Here is a 17216-nt window from a genome sequence, read left to right as displayed (position 1 = left end):
GCATATAGCTCCCATTGATTTCAGGTCTATATATTGGTCAAAATACTTCAGACATATAGGATCATCCATGCATTTACTTTTCTGACTTCTGTGGAGGTATAGCACAGAAGAATTTGCTTCATAGACTGAAGTGAGCTTTGAATGACTGAGCTGCAGATTTTTCAAATAAAAAGGGAGGGGGGGAAAGTGAAACATAAAGACCAATGTCTTTCAGTGTGGTCACTGATTTTGGATGCCTAATTTGAGATGTGTCAAGCCTGATTTTCAGAGGTTCTGAGTACCCACAGCTCCAATTTACTTCAGTTGGAGTTATAAATGTTCAACATCTTTTTTAAAAAAAATCAGGGTCACGGTGTCAAGTTAGGCATCAAAAAAAAAAAAAAAAAAAAAAAAATCAGTGAAAATGTGGCCTGAATATTTTAAAACTGCAACTGAAATAAGTCTGCAAGGCAACTTAGAAAACACAATCAACTGATGGGGTCATTTTCTGTCTACCATATTTATGAGCAACCGCCTCTAAAATCTCAACTGTGATTTACGTAAGTTACATTAGAACCGCTATCAATAAGAAAGGTTTAGAAAATAGTCAACAGCTAAGAAAATAATCACTGACACACAAGAACAACAAATTTTCAGTCCTGAGAATAGTCTTTGCTCATTATGGGCTGACTTTAACAGGATTTCTTGCCTGAATAAGGTGAGAATTGTCTAGCTCAGGCCTTAAATTTCTGAGCAGCAATGAAAGAAGGCTCTTAAATACCTCCTTGTAGGTATATTTAGAAACTCTAAATTAACTGAACAAGAGTTAAGAGGGAAAAAAAAATCAACAAGCTTCCAGAAATCTCATTAGGAATTCACTACTTGTTTGGTGACTCCAAATCTGTTTGTTTTGTCACAGCAGCAGCTGACAGGGGATAATCATTTTAAAGCAAGTCTTTTTTTCTAACCAAACAAAAGAACATGTGCTAACTTGAGGGCATTACTAAAGGCACAGTCATTTGTTTACCCTGTTCTTTGGTTTCTTACTTGTATGTTGCTACCTGGCAAGGTAGCAATGCCATCTTTCCAGTCTAAGGCACCCATTACATCGAAGTCTGCAGTCGGGGTGATGGCGGGTTTTCTCTCCGTGACATTCTGTTCCATCTTTCAGCTTACTCTTTGGGTTTGTTTGGGTTTTTTTTTTTTTTTTAATTTTTAAGAAAGAAAACTAGGGGTTGAAAACAAACAAAAGAGAAGCACAGAATCAACAGGCCTGTTGCTTGCATTTCATGAAGGATTTAAAAAATGACACTTCTTATGCTTCATATAGTTAATGGCTTTCAAAAGATGGAAAAAATGTCAATTTGCAAATTGCCTAAGCACTTCTTTTTTAAAAAAAATAGTTAGAGGCTGTGAAACAAATATGCAGTTTCAGGACAAGCTGACAAAAAAGAAAGCTGTGACACTCAGTTGGGTTTGCACAATTATTGTCCATTTTACACTTTATAGACAAAATCCTGATCTATTTTAAGTCCATGAGAGCCTTGCCATTGATTTTAAATGGAACTAGGATTTGGGCCTATGTCAATACACACACTCACGTGCACATCCCCCCACATTGCTGTGGCACTGGGGTGCGTTAAACAATTTTAAGAGCAATATTACCTCAGCAGTGCTGGCAGATTGCACTGTTATTGGTACTCACCTCCTACAGTACTTACACTTAGGAGCTGCTTTGCTGCCACATAAAAGTTAAGCAAAAGTCTCTACCAGGAGAATGAACTAAAAGCTGTGTTGCTTTGTGGACGAAGTATCTGATGACAGCAATAATAAATAGTAATAATAATAATATAGCATTTTACATACAACAATCATCAATAAATTGTACTTCATTGCCTTGAATATATATCATCAATAATATGAATACTGAAAAAACTGGTTGCTAAAAAAAGGAGATTCACTTTTCTTTCTTGAACTGGAAGTTTTATTATTTTTTCTATCTGACCACGTAACCTATGTTACTTAATAAAAACAGAGCATACCATAGACAAATTCAATTTAATCCTTGTCCTACAGAAACAGGCCTGATCTGCTGTAGGGAAATCATACCACCATTTGATCTCGAAGTCTCTTACACATCAGATCATCAACATGTTCCAAGGCAGAACTTCATTTCACCGGAGGGCAAAAGCTCACCTCTGAGATAGGACAAGTCTCCCTGTCCAAGCAATCATGAATCTCCAATTCAAGCAGCTTAGGGAGTGTTGTATGTTTAACTTGATTAACTCATTTGTTGGATATATTTGCAAACAGTACTTCCAACCACCTCTGAATAAAACTAAGTCCACTGCTGATGTCAACTAGTAGGCACCGCAACCTGATTATTTCACATGGGGAGGGTTTATTTTCTCTAGGTTTTTTAATTTAAAAATCAAACTAAGACAATTGCTATTGCACCCCGAGAGACTGGCAGAGATACTAGCACCGTATACTTTGATCATGATGAGTCACGCTGATGAAAATGGGAATCAGTTAGCTATATTTATGGCCCAATTCTTGAAGGTGCTCAACAATTTCAACTCCCACTGCAATTCTGGTCTCCCATGTTTAAGGAAGATGAATTCAAACTCGAACATGTGCAGAGAATGGCTATGAGGATGATCCGAGGAATGGAAAACATACCTTAAGAGAGAAGACTCAAAGAGCTTGGCTTGTTTGGCTAACCAAAAGAAGGCTGAGGGAGATATGATTGCTCTCTATAAATACATCAGAGGGATAAATACCAGGGAGGGAGAGAAGTTATTTAAGTTAAGCACTAATGTGGACACAAGAACATATGGATATAAACTGGCCATCAACATGTTTAGGCTTGAAATTAGGCAAAGGTTTCTAACCATCAGGGGAGTGAAGTTCTGGAGCAGCCTTCCATGGGGAGCAATGGGGGCAAAAAACCTAACTGGCTTCAAGACTGAGCTTGGTAAGTTTATGAAGAGGTTGGTATGATGGGACTGCCTACAGTGGCATGCTGCCCATTGGCGACTACCAGTAGCAAAAATCCCCAATGGCCAGAAATGGTATACTAGATAAAGAGGGCTCTGAGTTACTACAGAGATTTCTTCCCCAGGTTTCTGGTTGGTGGGCCTTGTCCACATCTCAGGGTCTAACTGATCACCGTATTTGGGATCAGGAAGAGAATGATGGAGACCCTGGGGATTTTTTGCCTTCCTCTGCAGCATGGGGCCCAGGTCTTTTGCAGGTTTAAACTAGTGTAAAATGAGGGTTAATAATACTGACCTACCTCATTGGAGGATTAACTAACATTTGTACAGAACTTTGGATATAAGAAGCAATAGGTAATGCCCAGCACTATTCCCCAGCACACACCCAAAAGGCCTAATGCTGCAAGGTGTGGAGCGCTCTCAACTCCCACTGCACTCAATGGGATGTGGGGGAGTTGGCAGAAAGCACTGGGAACTGAGCAGGATTGGGTCCCAGATCAGTAAGAACATTTGCAGGATTCTCACTAGAGCGGGGGGCATTGAGGTCACTCAGACAGCTTGGAAGAAGTTAGTTTAAGCTACATGAGCTATTTAAAACCAGACCAAGCAAAGCATTAGAAAACACAATGTCTGGAATAATCCCGTACTGGCCAGAGCAGGACTAACTAAAATAGGCCTTTTCATCTCTATATTTTATAAACCTAATTCAAAAAATTAGAAAAATATTATAATAAAGAAATTATTTTTCTTATAATGCTCCTTTTATAATTCACTATCAGTATAATCTGCATTACAATAAAACAAGATAGCCCCCCCAAAAGGAAACAAAATGTGTAATTAAGAGACAGAAACCAGCTTGAAAAATTAGAAAAAGCTTTAGTCATGCAAGAACTTTCCCCTTTTGCACTAGTATGTGATAGTTTTGTTTTTAACTTTCAAAAAGACCCAGAAAATATTACTGTGCCAGAAGACTGAATGTCCGTAACTGCAATTTAATATATGGCAAAACTAGAATGGAAAGTTCAGCTTTAAACAGCAAATTCTGTTTCATAAATGATGCAAGCATCCTGGGAAAGATAATAATCTACAATGAATACATCACAGTCCCAGTCTTTGCACTTTGCCTTTCAAAGGCAGTGAGTAGGTGCACAGAAAGTGGGAACCAGGAATGTCACAGTTCTAATCTTATCTCTGCCACCAAATCACCTTGTGGCCTTGGGCAAATCACTTAGGACAGACAGCTTGGATCTTCAGAGGCACTGAGCATCCACAGTTCCATTGTCTTCAGTAATAGCAGTTGTGAGTGCTTATCACCCATGAAAATCAGTCATCTTTTATTTAGGTGTCTAAATCTGGAGTTAGGTGACTAACTTTACGCACCCACATTGGAAAATTTGACCATTAACATCTGACTCACCTTATTTGTAAAGTGAGGACAACAAATACAGACATCTCTGGCAAAGGTGTTAGAGTTAGTTATGTTTGAAAATATAAACCATTATGAAAGATCTAAATATTATTAGACTTCCAGGGAAAGGATCTGCTTTCAACAAGATTTCTACTTCACATGCAATCAGCCTGAATCCCTACTACATAGGGAGTTCAATGTAGCTACAGCAGTGTAAAACTGGAGCAACACACCAAGGAATTAAGCCCAAAGACATTTAAAAATCAAGTAACAACAATTTCTAGTTCTCAGCCCTTCTGGCTATGCCAGGGGTGGCCAAACTTACTAACTGCCTGAGCCGCATATGACAATCTTCAGAAGTTTGAGACCTAGGGCACGTTTTCCAGAGCTTGGGGCTTCTGCCCTGCGGTGGGGTGGTAGGGCTTGGGACTTCAGCCCCACAGGGAGGGAGGTATTGAGGTTTCTGCCCTGTGAGAGATGCCTGCTGGCTCAGCTCGTCTGCCCTGCTCCTGCTGAAGTCCCAGCAGATGCACCCCATGGGGCAGAAGCCCCTAACCCCACCACTCCGCCCCAAGCTTCCCACCCCCCAGTCTGGTAGGTGGAGAATTGGGGGGGAGGGGGACTGAATGACCCGCATTTTAACTGTAAAAGAGCCATATGCGGCTTGTGAGCCACCGTTTGGCCACCCCTGGGCTATGCCTTTACACAAGGGGAGACAGAATCCCAACTGAAAAATACTTGGAGTCAAGAAAACCACCTCAAAACAGCAGGAAATCAGAATGACTGGAATTATACATCTCCTTTTTGCCTAAAAACTAGTCTTCTCACCACAAAAGCCAGCTCACCAGTAGGAAAGAGGGAAGAGTTCAGCTGTGACTACAAAAGCAACCAAAATGCTATTAGTCAAAGACTAGAGAAGGATGGTATAGGAAAGAGAGGATGCCCTTTTGGTTCACATACTGTGCTGGGACTCAGGAGATCCAGGCCTTTTCCCAGCTCTGCTAGTCTCCCGATGGGTAAGCCACTTTACTTCTCTGTGTTTCAGTTGTTCATTTGTAAAATGCTTACCTCCTAAAAGTGCTGAGAGGATAAATTCATTCATTTGCGTGGTACTCTGATATCATGATATTGGGAGATAGATACAATAGTACTAGAGGCTATCCAGCCCTTATCAATGTATAAAGTCAGGCAGCAGTACTATATGGGTCAGGGTGGATAAAAATCAATGATTAAAAAAAATCAGATTTTTTTTTTATTTCATCAATAAAATACTAAATTTCTCTCTCGTTTAAAAAATAACAGTTACAATTAAATCTCATCAAAACATGCTAAACCTATACTTAGTCTCATACAAATGAATTAATGGCTTCTGTCTGTCCAGACTAACTACCAGCTCTTTCTTCTTGAAAGTTCTGGGCTTTCAGTTTCTGTTTCAGTTTCTGTTTCTCAGCAGACTAAAGTCACTTGTGCAAAGAAAGACACAGGCTGGATAGGATTGTTGTTGTTCTGTGCTTATGTGGTGGTGGAGCTGGGCCAAGCAAGGCAGAGGAGTTAGTTAAAACCCTGTCTTAAAGACAGAGAGACAAAGGACGGAGGCAGGGTAGAAAGGAACAGTGGAGTGGACTGGAAAGAAAAAGAGAAGACATTATTCAGTACACACACAGCTTCCTGTATTCGGGAATATTTTGAAGAAATTCCTTCCTTGGGTAAAAAGGAAAACGTGTCAAATATAAGCAATGCAAGGAGATGCAGGGCTTAGTTGCAAGAATGAAACATCATAATGAAAACTGCTTATTGGGAGAAAATGATGTGGATGACGATGTGGATATATCTGAAGAACAATGTGGATCAACTGGTTAGTAACTTAAATAATTCACTTTGCAATGCATCATTCTTCAAGACTCTCTCTATGCCTTTTAGTATAGGTGTGAATTAACAAGTAAATTCCCAAGCTGTTTGCTATGTTGGATGTTACTAGAAAAAAGAGTTTAGCTTAGCTAATCCTTATGGCTTGTTTAATTAGTTAACTAGGTTTAGAATCTATCACCCAAGTATACAGTACAGAAAGCTGCAGGAAGAGAAATCTAGAGTTGCCAGTTGCCACTGGGTGTCATTTTTTTATTTTATATTACATAACACATGCCCCTTATTTTGGAACATCATGGCCACAGACCATAACAGTGATGTCATAAATCTATTCCCTATTTTACTTCAGCATAACTCAGCTCTCCCAGGTGAACCCCATTCTATACTTGTTTTCACAAAAAACAGAAGTGCCAGTGGGGCTTACTCCAAAATTAAGTGCACTCTGAGTGCAGTCAGTCTTAGCTTTTTGGTCATTTGGAATCGGATATGCATGCATACTGAAAAAAATGTAAATGACTAACTGAATAATAGAATGAGAAGAACTGAGAAGAACTATTCAAAATCATTTTTGAATTTTGTTTTAGGATTCCATTTAAGCATAAGAGGCTTTGACTGTGACTATCTGCAACAACTTCAGAGTCATCCGTTGGTACTTTTAGCAGCAGTGCTGCAACTAAACATATTTCAGACAAAGTATCAGTAGCAAGCAAAAGATTTCAATCATCCAGTAAAACCACCACCATGGATGGGTTGTAGTAAGGACAAGCAAATACCAACAAGACACCATAGATTAAAAGACTGCTCGGTTCATTTATGCCACAAATTCTTCTTTTTGCATTGTTAACAATCAACACTTCATTGACATAGTTGAATCCTTATGATCAGGCTGTGTACACTCCACCTGGTAGAGCAGACATTGGTGGAAGGTTGCTAGATACAGTGTATGAGAAGATACTTGAACAGTGTGCAAGAAATACTGAGGGGAAATTTGCCAATTTAAGCCTTGATGGATGGAGCAATGCACACAACGATCCAGTAATATGTGCCTGTATGACCACAGAAGATGGAGTTGCATATCTTTCAGAAACAATAGATACATTGGGAAATGCCCACACAACAGAACATTTAAAAGAAGTGGCAGTGAAAGCTGCAATAAACCGTGAACAAAAATTCAGCTGTCACGTGCGCAGTTTTGTCACAGACAATGCTGCTAACATGGCAAAGATGAGAAGATGCTTAGAAGAAGAAATGGAAGGATGCTTCTTAATAACAGATGGCTGCAGTGCCCATTTAATGCATCTTTTAGCCAAAGACTTAAGTTCGTCTTCTCCAGGAATAAAAGAAAATGTTGTTGAAGTCACAAAATACTTCCGTGACAACCATTTTGCTTCAGCTTCACTGAAGAGAGCAGGAAGATCCAAACTAATTCTCCCTCTAGATGTTCAATGGAATTCTGTGGTTGATGGTTTTAAACTATTTATTAAGAACTGGCCTACTCTCATAAAACTTTGTGAAGAAAACCTTGATAAAATAGATGGAAGTATCTCATCCAACGTATCTAACATTGGATTAAAGAGGAACGTAGAGGATATGCTCAGTATACTGAAGCCTATATCCATAGCCATAAACAAACTTCAGAGAAATTGTTCCTGCATTGCTGATGCTGTCAAAATTTGGAAGGCACTTGAAGAGACATTGAAGAAAGAAATCTCACCAGAAAGTTAAACTGCAGGCAATAAAGAAGCAAATGGATCAAGCACTAACTCCACCTCATTTTCTTGCAAACATTCTCAACCCCAGATATAAAGGTAGATGCCTAAATTCTCAAGAAAATGATGCTGCCAGGGAATGGGCATCTCAAAATCACTCTTCAGTTATGCCAGTCATAATAAATTTCAGGGCTGGAGCAGAACCATTTAAACAGCACAGATTTACTGATGATGTTTTGAACAAAGTCACTTCCCTGAATTGGTGGAAATCCATAGGTAGGCAACTTGAAACAGAGTTCCTTCAGTTGCTAAGCCAACTTTTCACAGAAATAGGTTCCTCTGCAGGCACAGGGAGAATATTCTCATCGTTTGGTATTATTCACTCAAAGCTAAAAAAAATCAACTGGGTGTTGAAAGAGCAGGAAAACTTGTATTTCTGTTTCAGTCTATGAATAAAAATGTCAGTGGGAGTGGGGAAGATGAGAGCTAGCTGTAGAAGTTTTAAGGACAGTGTATGTTTCGTGTTGTGATGACTTGTCTGTTAAAGGACAGCTGCCAGCCGACAACTCAGGAGACGGCTGCAATTGCAAATGTGAAACATTTATGTAACATTTAAGATTAAGTTTAATAAAATATAAGTGCTATTGTGTTTGTGTGTGAGATTTAGTTCTTACCATTCCTAATGTACTGCTGCTGCATCTGCAGCTTGACACAGGTAATGAGTATTATGCACTATTTCCTAATCAATCAAGTTATCTAAAAAATTACACAAAGTATACCCCCCTAGATGTTGTAAAATGCTGTATTGAGTTGTAAATTAACATGTTTTAGTGATCAGATTTGCGCCATTGTTTAAGAAATATGTGAAGTATCAGTGGGAAACTTGATTTAAATCAATGATTTTCTCTTGGTGATTTAAATCATGATTTTGCCTTGATTTAAATCAATCCACCCTGGTATGGGTACACTTCTAAACCCAATCTTTACTATCACAGTAAATCCAGACTAGCACTGTAATCATCAGTACTTCTATCTCATAAAAGCCACTGGTCAAATATGCACATATGCCAGCTGACAGAACCAAAGCTCCGATATAACACTATTACTAGACCATCATTTATGTAGCTTAAGAATCTCTCTCCCTCTCTCAAACACACCCCCATCCTCCAACGACCAGCCATTGTACATTGCAGCAAAGTTTAAGTAGAAAACGTAGTGAAAAAAACATTCATCAAGTCAGGTGCAGCAAATGCAATTCCAAAGGTCAGTGTTTTAATGCTCCATTTCACATGTTTTCCACCCAATTCACAGGTTTTCCATTCTGTTTTTTCACTCAGTTCTTCAAGTCTCCTCCAGTTAAGTTTCCTTCCGTGCGCGATCATACCTGCTTTACTACCCTTCTCTTCACATTTGTGTAATGTGTTGAAGTTAACTAGAAAGCAGTCTTTTTCCTGCCTTTTTTCGTGACAGAAACTCAATGAGGCATACAGTGCTATGCTGGAAAAAATATTTCAGTCTATTCCCAGAAGAGTAGGAGGGAAGCAGAAGAAAGTACAAAACATTCTTGTGTGTCCACAAAGTTAACAGTTTGTGTTCAATTACTGTAAGTGACCAGCAGCAACACACAATGCATTAACTTGTTTTTGTGGCTTTCATTAAAATGTTACCCTGCTGAGGCTCTTTCCTCCTCCTTAATCCCCTATTTTGATGTTTTTTATGCTCACTGACAGTCCCCCTCTATCCATCCAAGGAACAAGTACAGTACAAGCAGTGGCACTACAAGCTTGCCCGACCAATATGCCTGAAAAGGTCACATATAGGGGAAGTAGGGAATTCAGGGTCTTTGACTCATCCAGTCCCAGCCCTTCCACTGCAAAAGCCACAAAAGGGGCCACTTGTACACAAAAGAAGTACACACTTTTATGAGTTTCAGCCAATGCAACGTGGAACTGACAAGACAGACACCTCAAAACATTCAATGTTATTGCTTACCTTCAGGTCATTAGGTCTTGAAAGAAATCCACCCATCAAGGTTTAAACTGGCAAATTTCATTCAAGACCTAATGACTTGAAGGTAAGCAATAAAATTTTGGGTTCTGAATTACGTCAATCTGGTGAAGTCATTAAAAGAGTCACAATTCTGAAAAAACATCATAATGGTTCTTCCAAAGGAAAACTAAAATGTAAAGCAATGTGTTCAAGCTCAACTGAGACACAAACCAGGAATGTCACAATTAAATACTTCCATTACATGTACAGAAGTGAATAGTGGAAAATAATTCCTTCCTATTACAGGCAAATGCCATTCTCTATAGTATTTTGTTGTCCTTAAAAATTTCTGCTGAAGTTTAAGACAATCTCTGGATATGGGTTCCCAAATAGAAAGGTTAAGGGAATTGTAAAGCTTTGCATTGTTTTTTCCTGTATTAAGCCACTTTGTTAAATTATGTTTTCTCTGAACATTTCACCTCAAATATCCTTTTGGTAATGTGAGCAAAAAGAGGTCAGAATGCACATATTTGATTGATCACCTACAGGGTCAGTTTAAGGAAAATAATACAGCTACTCACTCTTCAGTTTTGGAAGAATTGTTTTTTAATGTACACCAAGCGGACATTAATAATTGCTCTTTTCAAGGCTAGAATAATTCACCTTCATGTCAAATATGTACAAAAACCTTAAAAATATACAAGTGTTTACAGAACTGGCCAAAATAAGCATAAACCGATACAAACATTTTAATATGTACACATATGTAGGCTGGTGATTAAAATTCACCTGACTTTGAAGTCAATAAACAAAATTATTCTGAGCATCCATATTCTATCTACTAGTAGCTCAATAAAAATTGCAAAATTCAATTAAAAAAAACCCTGATAGCTATTTTCTAAACTGGTTGATGATAGAATATAGTAAAACTGTCTTGATTTTGCTCAACAATACTAAAATCTGAAGAAATTAAAGTAAAATCCAGTACAGGTGGTGGCATAACAAAGTTCCAAACTCTAGGGGACTAGCCCTACATAGCAAAAACAATATAACATCAAAATATCTTCTCCGTATTCAATGTACTAGAAAGCTGCAAAAGCTCAAGTGTTACTATATCAGGAAAAAGTTGCAACAAAAATGGCATCTTCCTACAGAATGCATCTGCTCCTTGGCTGATCACTTCACTTTACTGATTAAAATAAGTAAAAAGCTGGGAAAGCATTTTTTCAGAGAATATGAAAATTATTATATATTACACACACAGTACTTGCCACCCCCCTTCATCCATTAGACGTTTAAAAAATAAAGACATAATATTAGTTTTGCAATTTGAGAGCTGCACATTTAATCGATAATATATTATTATTCAAGGCCCGGATCCAGCAAATCATTTAAACACATAAACCGCTTTAGGAATGTGAATAGTCCTATTGACTTCTAAAGGACTTCTCACATACCTAAAAGTTTTGCTAGATCAGGACATTGTATAACAACAGAATACTATTGATTAAATGTGTAAATGCATCCCCTATACCCAGTTTCCAACCCTGCAAAACTAATGTTACTAATGTTATTTTAAGTTTGTAAGCTTAAAATATTCAGATCTGAATGATTGTATTATACAATACAACTTACTTTTCTGCCTAAAGAGATAAAGCCCAACTTAATACACCAAGTACCAATGCTTTCTGGATCTCTTACCAAGCACAATTTATAAAACAAAAATCAAACATGAATTGTAACTGGGAACTTGAAAAACTCCTGTGGTTGTGTCCAATAGTTTTAGTATTTTAAGAGCTTCAGACTTCAAAAGGTATTAATCCGTGATATCCCAAACAGTCCAAGGACTTTTGTATTAAAGATTTGAATAACATTCTGTCCCTGAATCTGCCATCTCTACTCAATGGGAGTTTTGACTAAGTAAGGTCAGTGGCATCACACCCTTTCCAGGAACTGTAGAAGCTGTTCTTATTGACAGCCTCTCTCATAGCCAAAGGCAACATACTGAAAAAATGGAAGTCTTCACCTCATTTAAATATAACTGAGTGATACAATGAAATGAATATGCTGGCAAATTCAGAGAAGGCCTCCTGCTGTTTGAAAGATAAGGAAATGCAGTTTGATGGGATTTGGTCTGTGTTTCTGGTTTGACAGGATTAGTTTTTAATCTGTGAAGTGTACCTGTTCTCCTTTATTATTCTCAGATTAAAAACAAAAAAGTTATGTTGGAGTTAAGGCTAAAAGTACATATCAGAAGCCCCCACATCTTCTTTCCTCCCACTCCCTCGTCAGCTCCCACCAACACCAGAAAGGAGTAAAAGCAACTGTCTATGGAGGCATGGAGGTGCAAATGGAAATGTGAGGCGGCAGGGACAGAGAACAGGGCTATGGAGGTGGTTGTCATACCATCTTTGAAAGCCAGACACAGTATAAGTTTAGAAAGACACAATACATCCCTCTTTTTTCCATTGAAAAGAGGGTCACCCACCTTCCAAAACTCTTGTTCTCCAACTGTTCTCCACAAATCCTACTGCAGGAATCAAGCTCAGGCACACGACACACACCTTTTAAAAAGAGGTGACAGTTAGGGTCAACTGTATGTGTAAGGCTGATCAAGTAATCTACCAATGAGAACTCTTAATACATGGGTACAGTCCTCCCCCTCCACTCCCTCACTTCAACCAAGAGAACTGCAACATGCCAATTAACTGGAAAAGAAGGGTGACTGGTTGAATTACCTCTGATGTCAGCAGACATCACTTAAGACATCACCTCAGCTATTGACAAAGTCCTCACTTCTTGCTTAAAAAACCTTTTAAAAAACCCCTTAATTATTTGAAAATAATTATTCTAGGAAAGAAAGTATTTTATTTGTAAATGAGCTGAAAAGTTCAACTGTCCCCAGAGAAATAATTGTGTTCAATTTAGAAACTAACTACATTAAACTGTGAAACACAGGGATTTTAACTTTAAGCGAAAATCCTCAACCTCCCTTCATAACAACACACCTTACTCTGATTTGTAAATACTTCATGCATGTATATATTACAGTTGCTATTTCCCATCCCCTTACTTTTTAATAGAAGAAATAGCAAAATATTTTAAATAGGTTAAAAAATTATCCAATATGTGGGTCTTGGGATATTCCAATCTCTCCATCAAAAATCACCCTAACATCCTTCAACAACACAAGAGAAAAGAAAAGCTTGTTTGCACAGATACGTCAGATACAGAGCACAGTTAGTAAAATAACATTAAATTCTATCAATCTACCTTCAAAAATATTTAAATAACTATATCGGAATGCTGAAAACCATATGCAAGTCTATTATCCCCAAAAGTTTCTTTCCAACATAATCAGATCTTTCAGTCCTGGCTCATCTCTCATTATTCAACAGCAGAATTATGAAGATTTAAAATAATTAAGGTTTTTTTTTCTTTGACCTGACTTCAAAATCTCCCGTGTTATTTTGGGCACACCTTGTACCCCATTTTTAGGTTTACAAATCCCCAAAAGCAGAGAGAACCCTGCATATCCACAACGTGCTGGTGGAGGTTGCGGGTGGGGCAGTCAAAGACAAAATCACACAGGATGATTCCACAGATTCTGCATGCCTCAGAACAATTTGCACTGGAACTTGGTGGTGAAGGTGGAGATTTAGGTGTGTTGAGTGAATCTGCATTTATTGCAGATCCCCGGTCTAAACACAATCCTTACAAGGGGATGTGCAGAAGGTTGCAGGACCTCCTCCTCCCAAATCTGTGTCTGCATACACACACACACACACACCAGGGACAAGCAGATTCCATCCCTCAATCCTGCACTCTGTTTATATGGGCTCTGCTTTACTGCTCAGAATTTGGCCCTAAATCATTCCACAAAAATCAACACCTCATCAAGCCTCAGGATGTTCAGATGAAAAGCTCTGTTGTGGGACACAAGGGAGACAATGGGGGGCCTAACCTTTTGCTGTGGGTTTAACAACAAAAAAATGTAGCAAGGATTAGATATTTAAATTGAAAATCTAGACTCTTGATACAAAATGTCTATTGCAATAATCTGCCTACAGACTAACAGTACCTACTATCTCCTCAAGAAGTAAACCAAAAAATGTGTTTCAGTTTACGTATTAGTATAGCCTGTTAAATAGCATGCTTGAGGCCAGTAAGATACAGCCTTAGGTCATGATAAGTTTGGTAGAGACAGTAATTGATTGAAAAGCACACCTCTGTTTGTTACACTCACTACATTAAAATGAACGTTGCCACTTACTTATTATGGCAATAAAAAATAATGTAAGAAAGCACGATAAATTCATTCTGACCAAGACAAATGGGAAACAATTTGCACAGTCTGTCAGATATTTAAATTGGAGATCTATTAAGGAACTCTAAACATAGAGCTCAGTTCTGACACCGATACTCATGCTGAATTATATCTTATTCCAAAAGTATTCAATTTTAACGAATACTTGGGCAGAGAAAGATACAGACCATGTTATGTCAAAATTGGGCTCACAGTTATCATTGTTACAGTGGACACAAATGCCTATTAATGAGACAATTCACAGTGGTAAATATTAGGCATTGTAGTAAGCGTTTGCAGTAACAGGCACCAGTTTTGTCCCCCTTTATACTTCTGTCTTACTACATATTAAGACACTCAAGAAGCTGGTAGCGGAAGAGATTCAGCTCAAAAGCTCAGAGTTCTTTATCCCTTAAGCCTAACTACACACCAACATTCAAGATTTTTGGCTGGTGGTTGAATAAATTACACTAAACATTTTCAGATTAAAAATCTGTTCCCATTCCTCCCAGTATCAAACATCACTACAATTGGCCTGTATTAATACTTATCCCTATATCATAATGATCCTCATCAAGACCTATAATCAATATTTCTGAAGTATTAAAGATATCCCTCCACTCAACTGGCACTAGCATCGTTTCCTTTCATAAAATTTTAATATTGCTGGTTCAACAAAATTTTCCTCTGCAGCTTCTGCTTCTAGAAAAGCCTTATGACATTTCTCCTACATATCAAATCTCCATCTCAAGTGAAAATTCTTTTCTGTTTTACCTAAATCTCTAAAATCTCTGTCTGTTATTATCTGACTCTGTAAAGTTTGTTTTAGATTGTTTTACATGCTGGCTTCTGTACAGACTAAATAATCTTAAAAAAATATAATGTTTGTGACAACAATAGCAATAACAACTAAAGCCTCAAAATAAATAATATTAATAATGAGCCTTGCTAGCAACAATGCAGCCAGTAGAATAACTAGGTTCCACTTTTCTGTATGCCTTGTTCCTGTCTAGGGATTTAAGGAGTATTAAAAAATCCAGATTATATAGTAAATGTTTCACTATATCTTAAAACATAATTTCAACTATCCAATTGGCAGTGTTAAAATAACATCAAAGTGAATTTTCAAGCTCACACACACCACTTCTAGCTCAGTCAGAGAGATGAATCAGTGTTTCTCAACCTTTATGATGCCAGGGACCAGCTTGCTGCCTTCCTAAATTGTGTCAAATTGTCTATTTGTGTTCCGGGAAGTGGGCGGGCACACGCTAAAGGCCCCTTCCCCAGCCTAAGGGGAGGAGTCACTGGACCTGAGATGCAACCGATTTCAGGGGGACAACTAATGAAACAACAGGAATGGACGTGGGGGTCACAGGGTCAAATGAAGGGTGTCAGGGAGGTCTCAGGGACTGCTGCGATCCTTGAGAAACACTGGATTAGAAGACTTTCCCCTGGTGTACAAGGGGGACTCCAATCAGAAGATCCCTGACACTGTGGTATATCAGTCCCTCTCTCTACATCAGTCAGCAACAGGATATTCTCCATGAAAAAATGTGTGGGTCAGAAATGGGATCTGCTCACTGGATCCCACAGTATCTGGTGCACAGGGTCCTCTGTAAGTCAGACATCAAGTGAGGGTACGGACAGAGTGAATGGAGAGGGCGGGGAACCGAGGCACAGCGTTGGGGCTGGAGTGGCAGGACTGTTACAGCATGCTGGGGAGGCATGGGCAGAGCGGGCACCCCTCCTGATCCCACCTCAGCACCCAGCCTGGCAGGGGGTGGGATAAGGAAACAGACATGTTACATACAGGAGGGAGACGTCCCTCATCACCCAGCCCGAGGATATTCCCCATGCACCCCCTGGCTACTCCCTGTACCCCTCCCCACAGAGCGGGCTGCAAACGTCAGTCTCTGCCCAGCGAGCCCCACACCCCCAGCCAGTCCTCTGCGCTGCGAACCCCCAAACCCTGCACCCCACAACCTGTGGAGAGGTACACAGGGCCCCCCCTACAGTCCTCTATGGGGAGGTTCCCCCCATACCCAGGCAGGGCAAGGGAACAAGGCAGTGGGCAGCCCCCCAGCCTCCCTGGGACCCCCCCCCCCACACCCTCATGGGGGGAGGGGAAAGACCAGGAACTTTCTGAGTTCGGGGGGGGGGGGGATATAGGGAAGCCCCATGTCCCCAACTTGGGGGGAGAGGGGCAGCCCCCCCCCACACTGCCCCAGAGAAGGGGACGTAGGGCGGCCCCCCCGGGGGGAGAGGGGCAGCCCCCTCACACACACACGGGGAGCAGGGCGGTATGGGGCAGGGACTCCCCCCCCCCCCCGGGCCGGAGGGGAATGGGGCAGGCTAAGGCTCAGAGCTGCCCCGGGGGGACCCCTCCCCCCCGCACGGCGCCCCCACTCACCGCCCCCCTCCTCGCTAACTCCAGCCAGGACAAGTTTGTTATTGGAGTGGCCCGGCCGGGGAGGGGGGAGCAGCCAAGGCGCATGCGCGGCCGCTGCTCCGAGTCGGGCTGGGGCGGGGAGAGCGGGGAGGAGATGGGGGCACAGCGAGGGGGGGGGTCAGTGAGGGGGCAGGATGTGGGGGGACCAAGGGGGCAGGATGGGGGTCAGAGTGAGGGGGCAGGATGTGGGGGACCCAAGGGGGCAGGATGGGGGGGTGTTACAGAGGGGGCAGGATGTGGGGCAGTCAGAGTGCAGGGTAGGGTGGGCGTCCCAAGGGGCAGGGTAGGGGGCAGTGTAAGGGGGCTGGGTGAGGGAGATCCAGGGACCAGGATAGCAGGTCCCCAGGGGAAGACTGGGGGTCAGAGTGAGGGGGCAGGATGTGGGGGGGTTTCAGAGGGACAGGGCGTGGGGGGGTTGGAGTAGGGGCAGGATATGTGGACGGGATGGGGGGATAGAAAGGGGAAGGATATGAGGGATTGGGGGGGAGAGGCAGCGAGATGCTGGGCTGTA

At 40.6% G+C, this 17216-nt stretch overlaps 1 protein-coding gene across 3 annotated transcripts in view; it reads right to left on the bottom strand.

Annotated features, from left to right (window-relative positions):
- LOC137141684 (lethal(3)malignant brain tumor-like protein 3) overlaps positions 1 to 16696 on the bottom strand; it is a 74645-nt gene extending 57949 nt beyond the window's left edge. Inside the window, exons 1-2 of one of the 3 annotated variants that reach the window (XM_067530731.1) lie at positions 16667 to 16696; positions 12439 to 12514 (exon numbers count right to left, since the gene is read on the bottom strand). The gene's annotated coding sequence lies outside the window, so the exon portion shown is untranslated. Of the gene's footprint in view, positions 1 to 1026; positions 1166 to 12438; positions 12720 to 16666 lie in introns of those variants that run through there. The other 2 variants (XM_067530730.1, XM_067530732.1) reach the window with 2 other exon arrangements.
- Between the last annotated feature and the right edge of the window lie 520 nt (positions 16697 to 17216).

Source organism: Emydura macquarii, unplaced genomic scaffold (genome assembly GCF_026122565.2).
Source record: "Emydura macquarii macquarii isolate MOO-44397 ecotype Brisbane River unplaced genomic scaffold, CSIRO-AGI_Emac_v2 contig_3113, whole genome shotgun sequence".
In the NCBI taxonomy this organism is placed as follows: domain Eukaryota; kingdom Metazoa; phylum Chordata; order Testudines; family Chelidae; genus Emydura; species Emydura macquarii.
This window is presented reverse-complemented; position numbering and strand designations above follow the sequence as displayed.